Genomic DNA, 17,589 nt, shown 5'->3' on the forward strand with positions numbered 1-17,589 from the left:
AACAATAGTATCCAATTGGCATTTGTAGACCATCTCACCCAACAATGGAAGAATGTATGTTCTGTTGTTCTGTGGAACATTCACCTAAATAGACTATATCCTGGTTCATAAGAAGAACGAGAAAATTTAAAAGGTTTGGAATTATACTGACTCTGATCTCGGACTACAGTACAGTGAAATTAGAAACCAAAACAACAATAAGACAAAAATGTGGGAACACGTGGGAATTAAGCAGCATAGCTGTAAATAATGTATGGGTCAAAGAGGCACATAAAAGAAAATAAAAATACCACTGGATAAAAATGAAAAAAAAAATCCACACCAACATTTTTAGATACATTTTAGAATTGTGCTGACTGCAAAATTCATCTCAAATGTTTATATCAGAAAAGATATCCAATTAGTATTGTAAATTCTCTAGATAACAAAGCTGGACATTGTGGTGATTGCTCAGGATCCCAGAACTCTGGAGGCTGAGGCGACATATTGAGATTCTGTGTCAACAAAAGAGAAGAAGGAAAAAAAAACGAAGGAGAGAAACAAAGAGTAAGAAGAGAGAGTGGACCAATGGAGGAACAGAGGAGACAAAAGAAGGTAAGAGGGGTGGGTAAGTGTCGTAAAAGGACCAAAGTCGATTGTATATGAATGAAAATGTTATAACAGAACCATTATTCGTACAATTAATATACACTATTTAAAAAGAACAAGAGCAGGAAATTCTGGAGAAGTTTATGCTTGAAAATTAGAGCCTTATAAGAAACGGACCAATTCTTTCACAATCATGTACGAAAGCCCAGTCAAGATGAAATGATAGGGCTGGCGAGGTGGCTCAGCAGGTACAGGCTTTCTGCCTAAGCCTGGTGACCTGAGTTCAGTCCCTGGAACCCATGCAAAGTGGTTCGGGGGGAGCAGGGGAAGAACTAACCACAAAGCTGTCCATTGGCTTTCCCATGTGCGTGGTGGTGTACAAGCCACTCTCCCTGCCACACGCGTGTACACTGCCGCTACAGATTAAATGCACAAGGGGTTTCACTAACCTATTAATATGAAAAATGGACCTTTTGTTCCGGAATGGTGTTGTACACCTGGAATCTCATCACTTGGGAAACAAAGGGAGAAAGATTCCCACAAATTTGAGACAAGCTTGGTTTAATGTTGAGAGTTTCCAAGCTAGCTTGGGACTACATAGCAAGACCCTGTTTCAAAAATCCAAAAAATAAAATGAATTTGTTATTAAATATCTGTTGAGAAAGAAACATCTAGTCCTAGGTTAGTTTTACTGGGCAGTTTTTTTTCAAGCACTCAAAGAATTAATACCAACTTTATTTAATGTGTTGCAAAAAAAATGAAGTGAGGGGGTAATATTTGTTATCATTCTACCACCAAGACAGACTATCTGAGAGAAATAACTTAAAAAATGTAGGAGGAAAGATTTATTTTGGTTCACGGTTTTAGAGGTTTCAGTCCAATGGCTTCCAGCTGGCTCCATCACTTCAGGCATGAAGGAGTCAGGACATCAGCACAGTCGGAGGGATGGTGGAGGAGGCAGTGCATGGACAGAATGTGTATATGCGTGTGTGTGTGTGTGTGTGTGTGTGTGTGTGTGTGTGTGTGTGAGAGAGAGAGAGAGAGAGAGAGAGAGAGAGAGAGAGAGAGAGAGAGCACCTGAGCAAGATAAATCCTTTAAATACGTTTCTACTGACCAGTTCCTTTGTAGGTCCATTCAGCTACACATTCATCAGTGGCTACTCCATCCACAGTTAACCCCCTAGTGATCACTTCTCCAAAGTGCCACCCTGTGAAGACCAGGCCTTCAACACATGAGCCTGTGGGGGCATTCTGCATGAAAACCGTTAACAAAGGGACACTTTCTAACTCTTTATGAGGTATTTCCTTGATTCTTAAACCAAAGATAACACTTAAAAAGAAAAATATAGACCAAGATTTCTCATGAACTTGGCATGCAAAAATGTTCAATAAAATTTTGCTAATCAAACCCAACAGTGTACACAGAGAACAATAGAGTAGAACCAAGCAGGATTTATTCCAGATATGCACGGCTGATTCAAGGACTTTAATATGAAACATGAAACTATAAAATTTTCTAGGAAATACTTGATCTTTGTGACCCTGGATGAGGCAAAGTGTTCCTAGACTCAATACCCAAAGCGTAAGTCATAAAAGGAGAAATATTAAACTGAATCTCATTAACACTGCAACCCTTTTGCTTTGTGAAAGGCAAATTATAGACTGGGAGGAAGAACTTGCAGAGTACCTGAAAAAGGTGCACAGGGAAGATGTAAAGCTCGTGCAAAGCTCAGCATCAAAAACAGAGCAACCCAAGGAGCAAATGAGGAAAAGATGTCCATGTAGTTTTGAAGAGGTTTATGGAGAACAAGCACCCAAAAGATGTTCATCAACATTAGACCTCAGGGAGAGGCAAATGAAAGCCACAGCGAGCCACAGCTCCCAGATGGAGAACAGGAAAAACAGCAAGGAGGCTGAAGACATGGTTCAGCAGGTAAGCATCTGACTGCTCTCCCAGAGGACCTGGATTCGACTCCCAGAACCCACACACTGGCCAACAGCCATCCATAACTCCAGTTTCAGGGCATCTGACACCCTCTTCTGTGGGCACCAGGTACAGAGGTGCTGCACAGACACACATAGACATAAAACAAGTAAATAAATACAAGTAAAGAAAAATAAAACCCACCCTAAAAACAAAGGCAAGACCGTGGAGAGACTGAATCACTCATATGTTGACAACAGGGACATGTGATTACACAAGGACTTTGGGAAACTACACATCCATTTCTAAAAACTAAACGTACAGCCCATTCATATAATCTGCCATATCCACTCTGGGGTATTTGTTGCAGAGACATAAAAATCTGTGTTCACTAAGATTTTTCACAGGATGAGGCTCCTTTATTAATAGCCTCAAACTGTAAACCACACGCTTCTCCTTCAGAGGCTGAATGGCTAAACTAGAGTACATCATGCCTGAAAAGCTGCTCAGCAGCACAAAGGAAGAAACTATAGATAGGCAACATGCATGAACCTTGAGGAAAGTGTGCTGTTTAAAAAAAAAGGATGAGGCAAAACTAACTAACTTCCAATCTATGTCTAGTCCATTTGCAGAGCACTTGTGAGAGAGCATCGGGACGGAGAAGTTGCTTGTAGCTAAGGATTCAGCATGATGAAGGCGGCGTGGGCATGTCTCTAGAGGAAGGGCACGGGGGACCTCGTGACAACGACTGCTGTGGGATGTTCTGTATGGCAAATGTGTTGCTAATTAGTCAATAAATAAAACACTGATTGGCCATTGGCTAGGCAGGAAGTGTAGGCGGGACAAGGAGGAGAATAAAGCTGGGAAGTGGAAGGCTGAGTCAGAGAGACACTGCCAGCCACCACGATGAGAAACAGCATGTGAAGATGCCGGTAAGCCACGAGCCATGTGGCAAGGTATAGATTAATGGAAATGGATTAATTTAAGCTGTAAGAACAGTTAGCAAGAAGCCTGCCACGGCCATACAGTTTGTAACCAATATAAGTCTCTGTGTTTACTTGGTTGGGTTTGAGCGGCTGTGGGACTGGCAGGTGAGAGAGATTTGTCCTGACTGTGGGCCAGGCAGGAAAATTCCAGCTACAAACGACCTACTTTATATCTTCACTGTGACGGTGACCACAGGAAGCTGCTCTGTGATGAAATTGTATAGAACTACACATACACAGACACACTCAGGCTCACGTGTGACTACAGAAATCTGAAGAACTGCTAAAGCTACTTTGTGGTGGTGGATTCAAACCCAGGACCCTGTGCCTCCTGGGCAAGTGCTGGGTTACACTGAGCTACATCCCCGGCCTTCATTTTCTGTCCTTCTTGTTTTTCTGAGTCAAGGTCTTGATATGTACCCCGGGCCGGTCTGGAACTTTGTATGTCATCCACACTAGCCTCAAACTCATGCTCTGCCTGCCTCAGCCTCCTGATAACTTGATTATTTTTATTACTTCACTTTTCTGGCTTTGACATTGCTCTGTAGTGTGATTATGTAAGATACTGATATTGTGGACACTAGGCGATCCTCTCCAAAACCTGATTGTGTGTTTTTCTTTTGTGTTTTTGAATTTACTTCATTCTATTGATTATTATTATTAGTTGATGTTTATGTGAGTTCAGGTTTGAACACACCATGGTATCTGTATGGAAGACACAGCACAGCTTTCAGGAGTTGGCTTTCTCCTCACGGGTCACCAGGGCTGTGCATAAGTACTTTCCTCTGCAGAGCCATCTTAAACATTTTTTAAGAGTTTTATTTATGTGCATGCTTGTGTGCCTGTTTTTCTATGTCTGTACCACATGTAAGCAGGCATCCCTGGGGGCTAGAAGAAGGTGTTGGATGCCCTGGAACTGGAGTTATAGGCAATTGTGAGCTGCCAGATGTGAGTGCTGGGAATCAGACCCAGGTCCTCTGCAATAGCAGCAAGTATTCTGAAGTTCTGAGCCATATTTCTGGCCTCTGTATACACACATTTATCCATACATACAGCATGTGTGTATATTATATCCGTACATACAGCATGTGTGTATATTATATATTTGTTGAGTTTTTTTTTTTTTAACATAAGACCTCACTGTGCATCCCTGGCTTGTCTGGAACTTGCTGTGTAGACCAGACTGCCCTCAAACTCACAGCAAACTGTCTGCCTCTACTTCCCAAGTGCGGGGTTTAAAGATGTGAGCCACTGCACCTGGCTGTTTATATATAGTTTTAAAACTTCCTGTGAAACTAAATTTTTTTCAAAACAGAAAATGAAAAAATTCTGCTAATCCTCATAGGGTGAGTTCCATGTTTGAGATGGGAAAGTGGTGTGGTGACTCTTGGTGGAGGTTGGGCTTGGATGATAGGTGGGAAAGAGACAATTGAAAATGGAACATTCTCTATCCTGACAGTATATCAACATAGTGTCTGAATGTGATATTGGAACAAGGTTTTGAAAGACAAGGGCATGTTCTACACATTCCTTTTTCCAAAAATTAAAAACAATAAACAAAGTGTGCTGTTTTGAATGAGAATGACCTCCATAAACTGCTTAGTCACCAGGGAGTGAATCTGTTTAGGAAGAAATAGGGGGTGTGGCCTTGTTGGAGTAGGTGTGTCACTGGTAGTGGGCTTTGAGGTTTAAAAAGCCCACATCAGGCCCAGTCTCTCTCTGTCTGCTGCCTGGGGATTAGGATGTAAAGCTCTCAGCTGCTGCTCTAGTGCCATGCCTGGCTGCTTCCCACCAATGTTGATCATGGACTAACCCTTTAAAACTGTAAGCAAGCCCATAAGCAGCACTCCTCTATGGTCTCTGCATCAGCTCCTGCCTCCAGGTTCCTGCCTTGTTTGAGTTCCTGTCCTGACTTCTTTCAGTGATGGACTGTGATGTGTAAGTTTAAGCCAAATCAACCCTTTCCTCCCCATCTTGCTTTGGTCATGGTGTTTCATCACAGCAATAATAGCTCTATGACAGAATTTGTTACCAGGGACTGGGGGATTGCTGTGACAAGTCTACCTTGCTTTTGTTTGGAGTAATATGGAAGACTTTGGGACTTTGGACTAGGAAAGTGGTTGAATGCTTTAATGGGGCCTTAATAGACCATTCTAGTTGGAGCATGGAAGACAGTAGTGCTGAGGGTGATTTGGACTATGGAGGCCCAGCTCAAGGGGTTTCAGAGGGGAAGAATATTAGCAAGTGGTCTACAGATCATTCTTGTGACATTTTGGCAAAGAATGTGGCTGCATTTTTGCCCTTGTCCTAAGAATCTGCCTGAGGCTACATTGAAGAGTTTTGGACTAACGCCATTGGCAGAGGAGGTATCAAGACAGCCTAGTATTGACTGTGTCATGTGGTTACTAGTGATCACTCTTGGGCAGATCCACAACAAAATGGAGCAGGCAGGGAAAAGAGAAATACAAAATGTACAATTTGGGGAGAAAAAGAACACCAGGAAGCTTACTGTTGGAGCCAAGTGCTGTGCTCAAGGAAATACAAAGTTTAAAGAAAGGCCTGATGCTAGATGGAATAAAGGGAGAGACCCTGCCCAGTGAATTCTGCAAGCTCCAAGAGGAAAGACCAAACAACCGTGGAAAGTTCATGTAAATGCAAGTCAGGAGGGGCCACATTCCAGCCCTGCGAGCAGAACTCAGCAGCTTTGGCTTTATCAAGGAAGATACACGAGGGTTGTGGAAGCTTCCTTTGAGGCTAAGGAAAGCTGCTGAGACCAGGCATGTGGCAGGGGAGTCACTGAATGGAGGCCCAGACAGGCCACTGTGTGAAGCTGTGAAGGTAAAGCCTGGATTGCAGAATAATTAAATCTATTGGTATTCCCATAACCCCGGATTGCCCATTGCTAACAGATGACACATGTGTTTCTAACAATCTTTTGTATTTTAGACAAAAAGCTCTATTGTTTTTCTAGGGAACTTCTGTTTGGTGATGGGAAGTGAGGGGAAGTGTAGATGAGGTGGGAAGGAGGAAGGAAACGGAAGCTGGAGCCAGAATGCTCTGCTCTGTCTTCATACTCAGGGTCTCTTTACGGAGACCTCCTTTTCTGCTGGGAATGGGGTCTCTTGGAGAGGTATCCCAACTTGATTCCATGTCCCATGATGATGTGGTTTACTTCTAAGTAGATGCCCAGATCAGAAGGCCTGTGTAGCAACTGCATTTGCAGACTTAGGAAAATCAGATAATGTTGCATGAGTGTGGTGTTTAAAAATGGCTAACCATCAGAGAGTGGGCACTACTCATTATGAGTATGGGTAGGTTCATCTTCTGTTTCCTTGCTGATTAGCTATTCAGGTAGCCTAGACATTTACTTTTTAATTTAATTAATTTATTTTTAATTTAAATTTGATTTGATTTTGTGTATAAGTGTTTTGCCTGCATGTATGTCTGTGTATTATGTGTGTGTGCTTGGTGCCTGTGAAGGTCAGAAGAAGGCATTGGGTTGCTTGAAACAGGAGTGACAGATGGTTGTGAGCCACCATGTGGATCGGTGCTGGGAACTGAACCTGGGTCCTCTAAAAGAGTAGTCATTGCTCTTAACTATCAAGTCATCTCTCTAGCCTCTACTTTTTAACTTGAATAAAGCAAATTCAGTACCTTTAAGCATTAGAAGATGTAGAACTCTTAGTAACTGAAGATTAGAAAGAATATTGTACATTGTTTATTTACCTGTGTCTTGGCCCATCTCGTGAAGCAAACATTTTGAAACAGAATTGACATCATTAAAATTTCATCCTGTTGGAAGGAGAGCTGATATCTGTGATGAAGACACAGAAGGACTGTGGCTCTCCAGGGAATTCAAAAGACCTTGACTTAGATCAAATGGAGGCACACGTGTACATCACACACAGGCTTCTGCTGGAACATTTAGGACTGGGAATGAGGATGCAAATGCTTAAGGGACTGCTTTTTTTTTGTAAACAGATTTATTGAGATATAATTCACTTATTTATAGTGTAGAATCCACTTTATTTGTAATTATGCAGCCACAATCATAGCTGATTTTAGGACACTTTTATCACTTCAGAAGGAAGTTCTTTGTCTTTAAGCCACTGTTCCTTCTCTCTCTCTGTTCCTCCAACCCTAGGCAATCATGAATTATCTTTTTATTTCTATAGATTTTCCTATTGTGACTATTACACGTAAATGGAATAATTTAACATATGGTCTTTTATCATTGGCTTCTCTTATTTAGCATCCCATTTCACACACATCTTTGAATATTTAATTGCATTTAACATCCCACTTTGTGGACAAACTATGTTTTTCTAATCTAGCTGTGTATGCTGGTAGTAAAGAGAAGGGTCCACTGGTGGGTGACTCGGATTGCTAGCTGGTCCAATGTCCAGTCTCTTGGGAAATGCAAGGCTTCTTTTATAATGATGACCATAGTACTCAAACTTCCTTATAGCTAGGTATGGCCATATATGACCAGATTTTTGCTTGAAAGGTATGTATAAACCATCATGTCCTTGAAGAATACATGTCATTCCTGGGCTGGAATGCTGCCTCAGAATGTGAGCATCTGCACAGGAAGAAAGGACATCTTAGAGATTACAGTGTAAGGGTACAGAAGGAGGCAGCCTTTGATGACTCCAGAGCAGGGCCCCAGGCCCAAAGTTTAGGCTTCCTGTAAGTGACAAATCCATCTTGGTTAAACCATTGCTATTTTGGCTTTCTTTGAATAGCCAAACTAGGGCTGGAGAGTTGGCTGTGTGGTTAAGAGAACTTGTTGCTCTTCCAGAGGTCCAGAGTTCCATTCCCACCATCTACATGGTAGCTCAACAACTGTCTGTAATTCCAGTTCCAGGGGAGCCGACACTCTTCCGACTTTCACTAACATCAGGCATACATGTGGTACATGTACATACGTTCAGGTAAGACACTCATATACATAAATAATAAAATAAATAAAAGGTTAATAATCAAACCGTATCCCAAAAAATATAAGGGAGAAAATCCAGCATGCTGCCTTGGCCTATTCAAGTCTCTCAGCAGTTGGCTGTGCCAGTGGGAGCTTAGGGAAGAGTGGAGACAGAAGATCTGAACTCATGAGCTTGTGGTACCTAACGTGTGCCCTCATGTGCCTGCTGCCCCAGACTTGACTTATTGGCCAGATTTAGCTTTTGATACCAACATTTGTCTCAAGCCTACTATCCCCCTTTCTCAGACTCTTGAGATCCACTCAAAATATAGACTGGGCCTTGGAGTACCACTCTAGGTCCCCAAGCTCCTCTGTCCTGTGGCTGACACCTTGCACAGTACCTCCAGGATCCTACCGGAGTTGTCGCATAATTAATTATGGCCATCTTCGAACGATTGAGGAATTGTTCTAAGTATCTACGTCTTGCTCCCACATAGGAAAAAGTTGGTTCTGAAAGGTGAGGGAGCACGTGTGTTAGTTACAGTACCCTTTCTTCAGACACCACTCCACATATACCTGTAGACACAGTTTAGCACCCTCCTCCTGGCCACCGCTTGGTAAATTGATCTTAAATAGTACTTGCATATAAATGAAAAGATTTTCCTTTGGGGGGGGTGAGATACCGGAGATTGAACTCTGGGCCTCCCACATGCTAGGCAAGCACTCTACCAGGGAGCTACACACCCAGCCTGAAGAAGACATCCAAAGAAAACCAGACAAGTGTCCATCAGAAAGAATTTTCTGCTCAACTCACCATTTCTGTCCTCCAACCACTATTTCCTTCCTCTTTAATGGAGATGTGTTTGCTGATATGCTAGCAGACTGAGAGCGATTGAGGGAAATAGGAAATATGGAAGGATAGACATGGATTAATAAGTCTAAGAGGTAAGCAAATGGGCATGCTGTGGGATGGTCTGTATGTGAAATGTGTTGCTAATTGGTCAATGAATAAATCACTGATTGGTCAGTGGCCAGGCAGGAAGTATAGGCGGGAGAAGGAGGAGAATAAAGCTGGGAAGTGGAAGGCTGAGTCAGAGAGACACTGCCAGCCGCCATCAGGACAAGGAAGATGTAAAGTACCGGTAAGCCACAAGCCACGTGGCAAGGTATAGATTAATAGAAATGGATTAATTTAAGCTGTAAGAACAGTTAGCAAGAAGCCTGCCACGGCCATACAGTTTGTAACCAATATAAGTCTCTGTGTTTATTTGGTTGGGTCTGAATGGCCGTGGGACTGGCGGGTGTCAGAGATTTGTCCTGACTGTGGGTCAGGCAGGAAAACTCAACCTACAGGCACACACATGGGTGTGCTGGGGAGGAAGGGCAGTTCAACTAAAGCTGTGTGGTACAAAGTCATTTGCCTTTGGAGAGCTACAAGTGAAGCCTTACCCATTTCTCCTCATGCTCACTGCTGGGGAGGGAGGATTAGGGTTTGGGTATGAACTCACCAGACATGGCATAATTTTCCTCCCAGCAAAGCTGCTTGTGGGGGAGGTAGAAGTGGATGTGTCTATAATCAACCAATGGCTGTCTAGCATTCGGGATCTGGGAAACTCAGCGTGAAGGGAAAGGGGAGAAGTGGCTAGACACATTACCTGTAAGCCAATGGAAGCCATTCCATTTGGTTGGTCCTTCCAGCCCCCAGCTTGGAGTTGTCTCCTTTCATATGATGGGACTTTGCTCAGATCCAACAATGGGAGAAAGAGGAAGGGAGGTTGTTCTAGATTGGACTTCTGAAGGAGAGCAGAGTATACATGTGGTAGAAGGAACCTCTGTCTTTAAGGCAGATGTTTGGCTTTCTTCCAGATGTTTGAATTGATCACACTCCTTATATTTTTTTGGGCAATATCATGGCCTGTTTTAGCTGGCAAAGAACCCACATTTTGCATAGATGGAATTAGATAATTTGGGGCAGTAATGTGAGGATGGAAATGTACACTATTGTCATCTCTGTCTGTGGTTTATCTCACTTAAGACTTGCACAACCCTATGACATAGATACAATAGTTATCTTCTTTTTCATTGGCACAAAACTCCTCAGAGAAATACAGCTGGCAAACCACGGGTTGGGATCCAATTGCAAAGCCCTAGCTCTTGTATCCTAAGCCATACTGCATCCAGATGTCGGGGGAGGCGTGTTATCTTTGTGTACAGTGGATAACCCATCACTGAAGAGCTCCTCCAGCTTTGGCATTCAAGGTTTCACTTGACTAGCCTACACTGTTCACAAGCACAGGACTTCTAAGGAGGTCTGGTTCTAGGGACACCTGGAAATGATGAAACAGGGCTGATTTTGCTGTTAACCTCCGTCTCTATTCCAGGTTCTTGGTGTTTTGCATTACTGCTCATCAAATCCTCTGTCTGTATTCTGGTCTCTTCTGGTTGACTGTGGATCCCCCCCGCCCCCCCCCCCCCCCGCCTAGGTTTTCTCTGCTTGTACTTCTGTCTTCAGAGGCCAGAGGTCCCAGCAACTCTCCATTATTTTCAGATGGGTTACCAGCTGATGACCTTATCTTCTCCCAGAAGCCTGTGCAATCCTTGGCCTCAGTTTCCCCTGACTTACCCATTTGGGCAGCTGCATTGTCTTTTCTTGGAATACTTAAGTGACAAGGAAGAGAAATTTGGTACGATAGGGATCAGCCATTTGGCACCCCCCTCCAACACCCGGGACATTAATAGACTGTCTTTATGGCCTAACTTCTAGCTTGTTGCAAGGTTGCATCTCAGGAGCATCCCTCTTGCCTACTCAGTACTTCTTTTACGTTTTGGGACTTCTGCAGCCTGCTAGAACGTGCTGGCATTTCAGATTCACTTGGTGGAATTAAAGAAATTGCATGACTGCTAGTTTCTCCTCTTTTTACCCCCTCAGATAAATTATAGAATCCAAGTTGATTAAAACATTTATTAAGTGAGGCTTAATAGATCCCAGCAGTGCTGTGTGTTTGTGTGTGTGTCCGTGTGCATGTGCGAGTGTGTGTCTGCACACATGCGTTCATTATCCGTTCCTCCCTCATGTGCCAAGAATGGCATGTGCACAGAGAATTGCTCATGGAACTTGCTTTATTCTACAATTTACCAGCAATGTTAAATTAGGAGGTTTAATAGATTCCTACACAGAAATTCCTAGTGTGGTTGTATGAGCAGCAAGTTTCATTAAAAGGGGGCTATTTTTCTCTACCGGGATTTCAGTAAAGAGACAATGATTATTTTTTCAGTGGAAAATTGATTGTAACTAAGAGGATACTTGGCTTGAAAGTGGGGAATTATCATATCATATGATTAAATGAAAGCGTACCTTGTATAAGGTAACCAGACATATCCCAGTAGAATTGAGACAATGTTTGATTAAGCCAGATTTTCCTACTTTATATTCAAGGAACAAATTAAAGAATAATTGAGATCCTTTTCAGATCTTTTATAAGCTGCATATATAAAGCTTCAGCTCCAGGTGGCAAAGCAATTAGCTGATGAATAAAATCAGCCCACTGTCATTCGTCAGATGTTTAAATTCTATAAACCAGATAAATTAATATGTTCCTTAAGCCAAATAAACGGTCATGCTCTCTGTGTTACCACTCAATTCCCTTGGGGAAATGTTGGAAGCGTGTTCACAGACAGACTAGGATCTACTTAATCAGAGAGGTTGAAATTAAGTTGCCCATTTGATTTTCTGAAGCAAATGTCCTTCTGGCACAAAAGCTATTTTTGAAGTTGTTAGACATGATGATTTGGTTTGTTTAGCGAAGCAAGGAGAGGGTTGGCCTCGCCTGTGTTCTCTGGGGTGCACATTAGAGATCTTTCTCTTTCCTCACACTTGGCGCTGAAGTTATTCCTAAGTAAGTGAGGGTGCTCTGGTTTCGTTTAGTCTTCGCTAAATCTTAACACAGATTTAGACTCGCTTCCACCACTTACCTCTCTAGGAAAGCTCCTGGGCTGCCGTGGGGACTTTCGTCACAGGATCCACAGTGGGCTTTGCTGACAGTGACGGATAAGATAGACTTACATCACAAAGGAAATTCTTTAATTGGCCAGGACTTCCTTTCTGCTGCTTGCATTGTGAGCTCTGTTTTCAGGGACCCATGGCAGGTCTTCATCTTTGGCCGCCTGGCTTGTTTCGCATGGTGGGGCTATTTTGCTCAGTGTCTTAGTCACTTTTCTATTGCTGTGATAAAGCACCAGGAACAAGACAACTTATAAAAGGAAGCATTTGATAGGGCTTACAGTTTCAGAGGTGAGAGCCCGCAATGGAACGGAAACATGGTGGCGGGAACAGCTGACAGCTCCCATCTCAAACCGCAGTCAGGAGGCAGAGAGTGCTAACTCAACGGTGGAACCTCAGAGCCCCCCCCCCCACCCCCCCCCCCCCCACCCCCGGTGACGTACTTCCTCTAGCAAGATCACCTCCAAATCCTCCTCCAACAGCCACCAGCTGGGGACCAAGATCCAAGTGCCAGAGGCTTCTGAGGGCCAACTCATTCAAATGTCAGTGGTTGGGAGGAACGGTCTGGTAACCTTCCAACTGTGACCTGTGGCTAGCAGCACTGGGGCCCCCTGGGCTTGTTGGAAATGCAGAATCTCAAGCCGCAGGCTGGCACATTAAATCATTGCATGACTTGTCAAATTCCCACGACCCTGAAGTTTGAGAAGCTGCACAGTGAAAGACTGGCACCAACGGGAGCATCTCGTGTGTAGCTTCCTGAGCCCCAAAGGGTCTTCTTTTTCATCTTTTATCCTCTTTAAAGAAGAGATCAAGCAAAAGGAAGTGCTAGACCAATGTTAAGTGCAATAATATTGGTTTATTGGAGTCCAGCACTTCTTAGGAACCGTAACAATCACTGATAACTATTTAGTATCACTGAATCTATGTTCTGTACTCACAACTGAGAGAACTTAATGAATTTTCTGCTGAGCGGCCAGATAGCGAGTAAGTCGGTGGTTCTCAATCTGTGGGTCGTGACCCCTTGGGGATGGAATGACTCTTTCACAGGGGATGTCTAAGACCATCAGAAAACACAGATATTTACATTATGATTCATAACAGTAGTAAAATCAGTAACGTGGCAATGAAACCAATTTATGGTTGGGGTTACAACAATATGAGATATTAAAGGGTCACAGCAATAAGAAAGTTGAGAACCACTGTAGTAAGTACAAGACACTGGTCCCACTATGGTTCAGTGGGTAGAGATTGGACTGGGTACTGGGTGATGACTCATCTTCTGCTAATTGGCAAGAAGTTGCACTTTGAATTTGAACTTGATTTCCTCATCTGTACAGGGAGGGATTTAGAAGCAGATGATCCTAGGGTATCCCCAAGGCTGGAGTGTTTATGATTTGTAGAGGTCTGAGTATGATGTTCTGAACACATTAACTTAGAACTAAACCCAGTGGCCAGAAACATCCTGACACTGTCAGGGTAGAATCATCCTTAGTATTCATTCTGCATTGGTTTGGAAATCACCTACTCAGATGCATTTCTAGGGAACAAAAGCTGATCTTCAGTGTGGTGTAGACTCATGTGCATGAGCGTGTGTGCCTGTGTGTGTGCACACACACGTGCCTGTGTGTGTACATGTGCACATGCATTTGCAGCTAATAGAGACAATGTGAATATCCATGCTACGTGGAGAGCAGAGGGAACAAGGCAGGAGAATGAATGTGTTTTATTGTAAGGAAGAATATGAAATTCGTGCACAGCAGAAGGAAGCAAAACTCTAACCATCTTTGCTATAAATGAAAATTTGATATTTTGCCATGCCCTGGTGGGCTGTATGCTGTTACTGTCCCCCCTCCCACCCCCCAAAGAGCCCAATCTATCTTCTTTCTTTTCTTTCCTTTGTATTTTTATTCTGGATTTCATTTAGAGGCTCATTTTCAGTTTTATGTGTGTGCTGAAGAAGTTAGGTGATTGTCTTCTGATGCAAAGAGGTACAGCTTCAAGATTTGAGAATTATTCCCAAGAGAAGCCGGGCAGTTAGAGACGAACCCTCTTTTTCTTTTCTCTCTGAAGAACAGCCCTGTCCACAGCTGTGCAGGGGTGAGGCTTCTTCTCCTTGGGGAATTGATTGGCTCACTAATTCTCGCACAGCATCCTTTCTTCATTAGTGCAAAACTGGATTAATTGCCTACTATGTGCTTGGAGCTAGCGATACAGTCAGGAATAGGATGCTACTCCATCCCTTAAGGGCTCACATCTAGCTGAGGAATGCCTGCTCGGTAATTTCCTTCTCCACTGATGGCCCGCACTCTGAATTTTATTGTGATGTGAGCATATAAGAAAAGTCATAATGGTTATTTGAGAGCAATTTCATTTTCTGGTTCCACAGTGTTTACTCAAATTTGTGCAAAGATGTGTGTGTGTGTGTGTGTGTGTGTGTGTGTGTGTGTGTGTGTGTGTGTTTGAGAGAGAGACAGAGAGAGAGAGAGAGAGAGAGACAGAGAGACAGAGAGACAGAGAGAGAGAGAAAGAGAGAGAGACAAGTCTGCATATGTTCTAGCTTTGAGTAACAGCTTAAGTGGTATTAATAAAACAGATTTCTGGTCTCCAGAGGGAGACAGATTCTCAGTGCAAACTGTGATATACTCTGGTGAGTGGGTTTAGGTCTAAAATCAAAAACGTTGAAATACGTTCAGGGATCTTTGGATGGGGGGGCTGCCTTACTAGAAATTTTCTTCCTCTGAAGATTGAGCTTTGTGGTTTATCTGTATTGTGATTTTGGTTTGGAGAGAGAAAGTTTTTTCTTCAAGTTTTGCATGAGGCTATGCTTTGTGGATGCTGGAATATACTGATTCTAGGGAGCAATTCTCAAACCTGAACAGCTTAAACTGTCCAAGGAAGTGTTTGTGATACAGAGTCCCATCCTGGCCATTTCTGTACCCCACCTTCTGATATGATGGGAGCAACATGGGGTCCAGGAACCTGTATTTAATGGACTTCCTGGAGATTCTGGTTCAGGGTGTCTCAAATTGCACTTTAAACTGTTTCTAGGAACAAGCCTATATACCAGGCTTCCAAAGCACTCTGTAACTCTCCACGGGAGAACGCCAAGCAGAGTTATTTGTTTCCTGATCTGACAAATGAGCAGGCAGCTCATGAGGCCGTGTTTCATCCAGCAGGAACTTAGTCTCTTGCTATCAGACTGTGGGTATGAATTCTCATTCAGGGTGTGATGATCATCGTGCAGCTTCTTTAAGACTTATTTTGTCAACAATAAACCAGGAATAAAAGCAGCAACAATTGAATTCGGTTCTTGTAAGGATTAAATAAGATGATTTATCTAAAATGTTTGGCCAGAGCTGGCACAGGGTGCATGATCAATAAAGTTTGATTATTCCTGATATTTATTTAAAACAGTAGACCAAAAAAAATCAAGTAAAGTTCACACTTTTGTGTCACAACCTTATTCTTAGATAAGTGTGAATGAGCACTTTGCAAAGAGTCCACGTTGGTCAGCACAGAATTCTCAGGATTCTTTAGCTGTTTTTCCAGGGATCCCTCGCTCTGCTTATAATTGTGTGAAGTGAGGCTGGCAGAGGCTCTGCCTCATCGCTTGGGTGTCTGAGCCTCTCCCAAGCCTTCTACAGAGACTGATTTCACTCAGAAATGAGTCCAGAGGGTCTATTGTCATCCCCCCAGCAGGCACATGTTTTCTCCAGATGTGATCGTCATCTAATTGAGAAACTGGATCAATTAATCTCTTGGTAGGATAGTGCATCCTATGGTCATGGTTTGGAGACCTTGGCTGGCTTGATCTCAGGCTCATGACTGCGGGGAAGACTCTGGCTTTGCAGCTTTGTTGAGGTGTCCAAGCTCTCTGACCTTCCGGAAATGTATGCGAATTCTGCTAAAGGAAAAGCTTGAAACTGGCCTTGGGATTTGTGTGCGTGCGTGTGTGCATGCATGTGTGTGTGTGCGTGCGCGCGCACATCTCTGTGCTGAAGGATTGTGAGTTGCTGTTAATAAAGCCGAATTCCCTTCTTAGAGGAAGGCAAAAAATCACACAGTCTGGTATGTTCTGTCAAGTGGGTTAAAGAATACAGTTGAATATGTTAAAATACACCTGGGGATGTATTGGGGAACACCTTGTTTCCCCGAGCTCGCCCAGGTGGGACTTTTGACTCTACGGATTGAGTGAAATGCAGTATTACCAGGGTTGTGAGTGAAATGCAGTATTATCAGGGTCATGAGAGATGAAAGGACAGTTCTTTCATCTTCCACTATGCTCGCCTGTGATGACCTTTGAACTGTGACACTGGAATCAGCTGTAGAGTCTTGCAGTCCCTGGAGTTCTGGTTTAAAGGGTCAGGCATTTCAGCTTGACTCTGACAGTTAGGCAAGCTCCTTAGGCAATTTATGCTCCAGCTTAGGCGGCAACCTCTTCTATACAGGCAGTTCTGCATGTTCAGGATCCTCCTTGGCTTCTTCTGCGTGTTCCTGCATCTTCCAACCCCCCCCCCCCCCCGCAGCTTCTTTCACATTAAGCTGTGGATTTTCAAAAATCAAGGGAACTTCAGAATGCCCTGAGTCAGTGGTGCTGACGTTTGGCCATATCTAGAGACCCTTGTGATTGTCACAGTGAGGAGGCATGATCCTAGCAGTTCGTGGGTGGAGGCCAGGCAAGCCACTGAACGTCCTGTTCTGTACAGGGCAGTCCCACAAGGAAACAGTCTGCCTCAAATATCAACACAGCCCAGGTCAAGGAGACCTGCTTTATCTTAACCCCTCTCAGTTTACGAATGGGAAAATGGAGTCCGGCAGTGATGGTTTGATGTGCACAAGGATTCATGTGCAATTATTGGCAGAATAAAAATCCCTAACAGTGTAGCATTATGGCAGAACCCTGCACTTATTCCCCACTTATTCCCTAACCCTTCCCCTTTCAACCTGCTGCCCTGGGATATCTGTTATTCGTTTTGACTCCTTCTTCCTCAACAGTCCAAGCTTTCAGTGGTAGTGATTTGTTTCCCACAGTTTAGTATTTCAAATTTGCTTTTAAAAGAGCCTGTCTATTTAAGATGAATTGTGTGGGTTCAGCGAGCGTCACTCTTCTGTTTTGGGGGATGGCATTCTTGCAATTTGACGCCAGCCCTGGGTAGTTTTTTACTGGTCA

At 43.4% G+C, this 17,589-nt stretch overlaps 1 long non-coding RNA gene across 1 annotated transcript; it reads left to right on the plus strand.

The window, feature by feature from the left end:
- The first annotated feature begins 437 nt into the window (after positions 1-437).
- On the plus strand, positions 438-3,600 carry LOC128108853 (uncharacterized). Its single transcript, XR_008217607.1, has 3 exons — positions 438-594; positions 2,239-2,521; positions 3,145-3,600. It is a non-coding gene; the product is annotated as an uncharacterized LOC128108853 (long non-coding RNA).
- Positions 3,601-17,589: the final 13,989 nt, after the last annotated feature.

Source organism: Peromyscus californicus, unplaced genomic scaffold (genome assembly GCF_007827085.1).
Source record: "Peromyscus californicus insignis strain IS unplaced genomic scaffold, ASM782708v3 Scaffold_13__1_contigs__length_99412109, whole genome shotgun sequence".
NCBI lineage: Eukaryota > Metazoa > Chordata > Mammalia > Rodentia > Cricetidae > Peromyscus > Peromyscus californicus.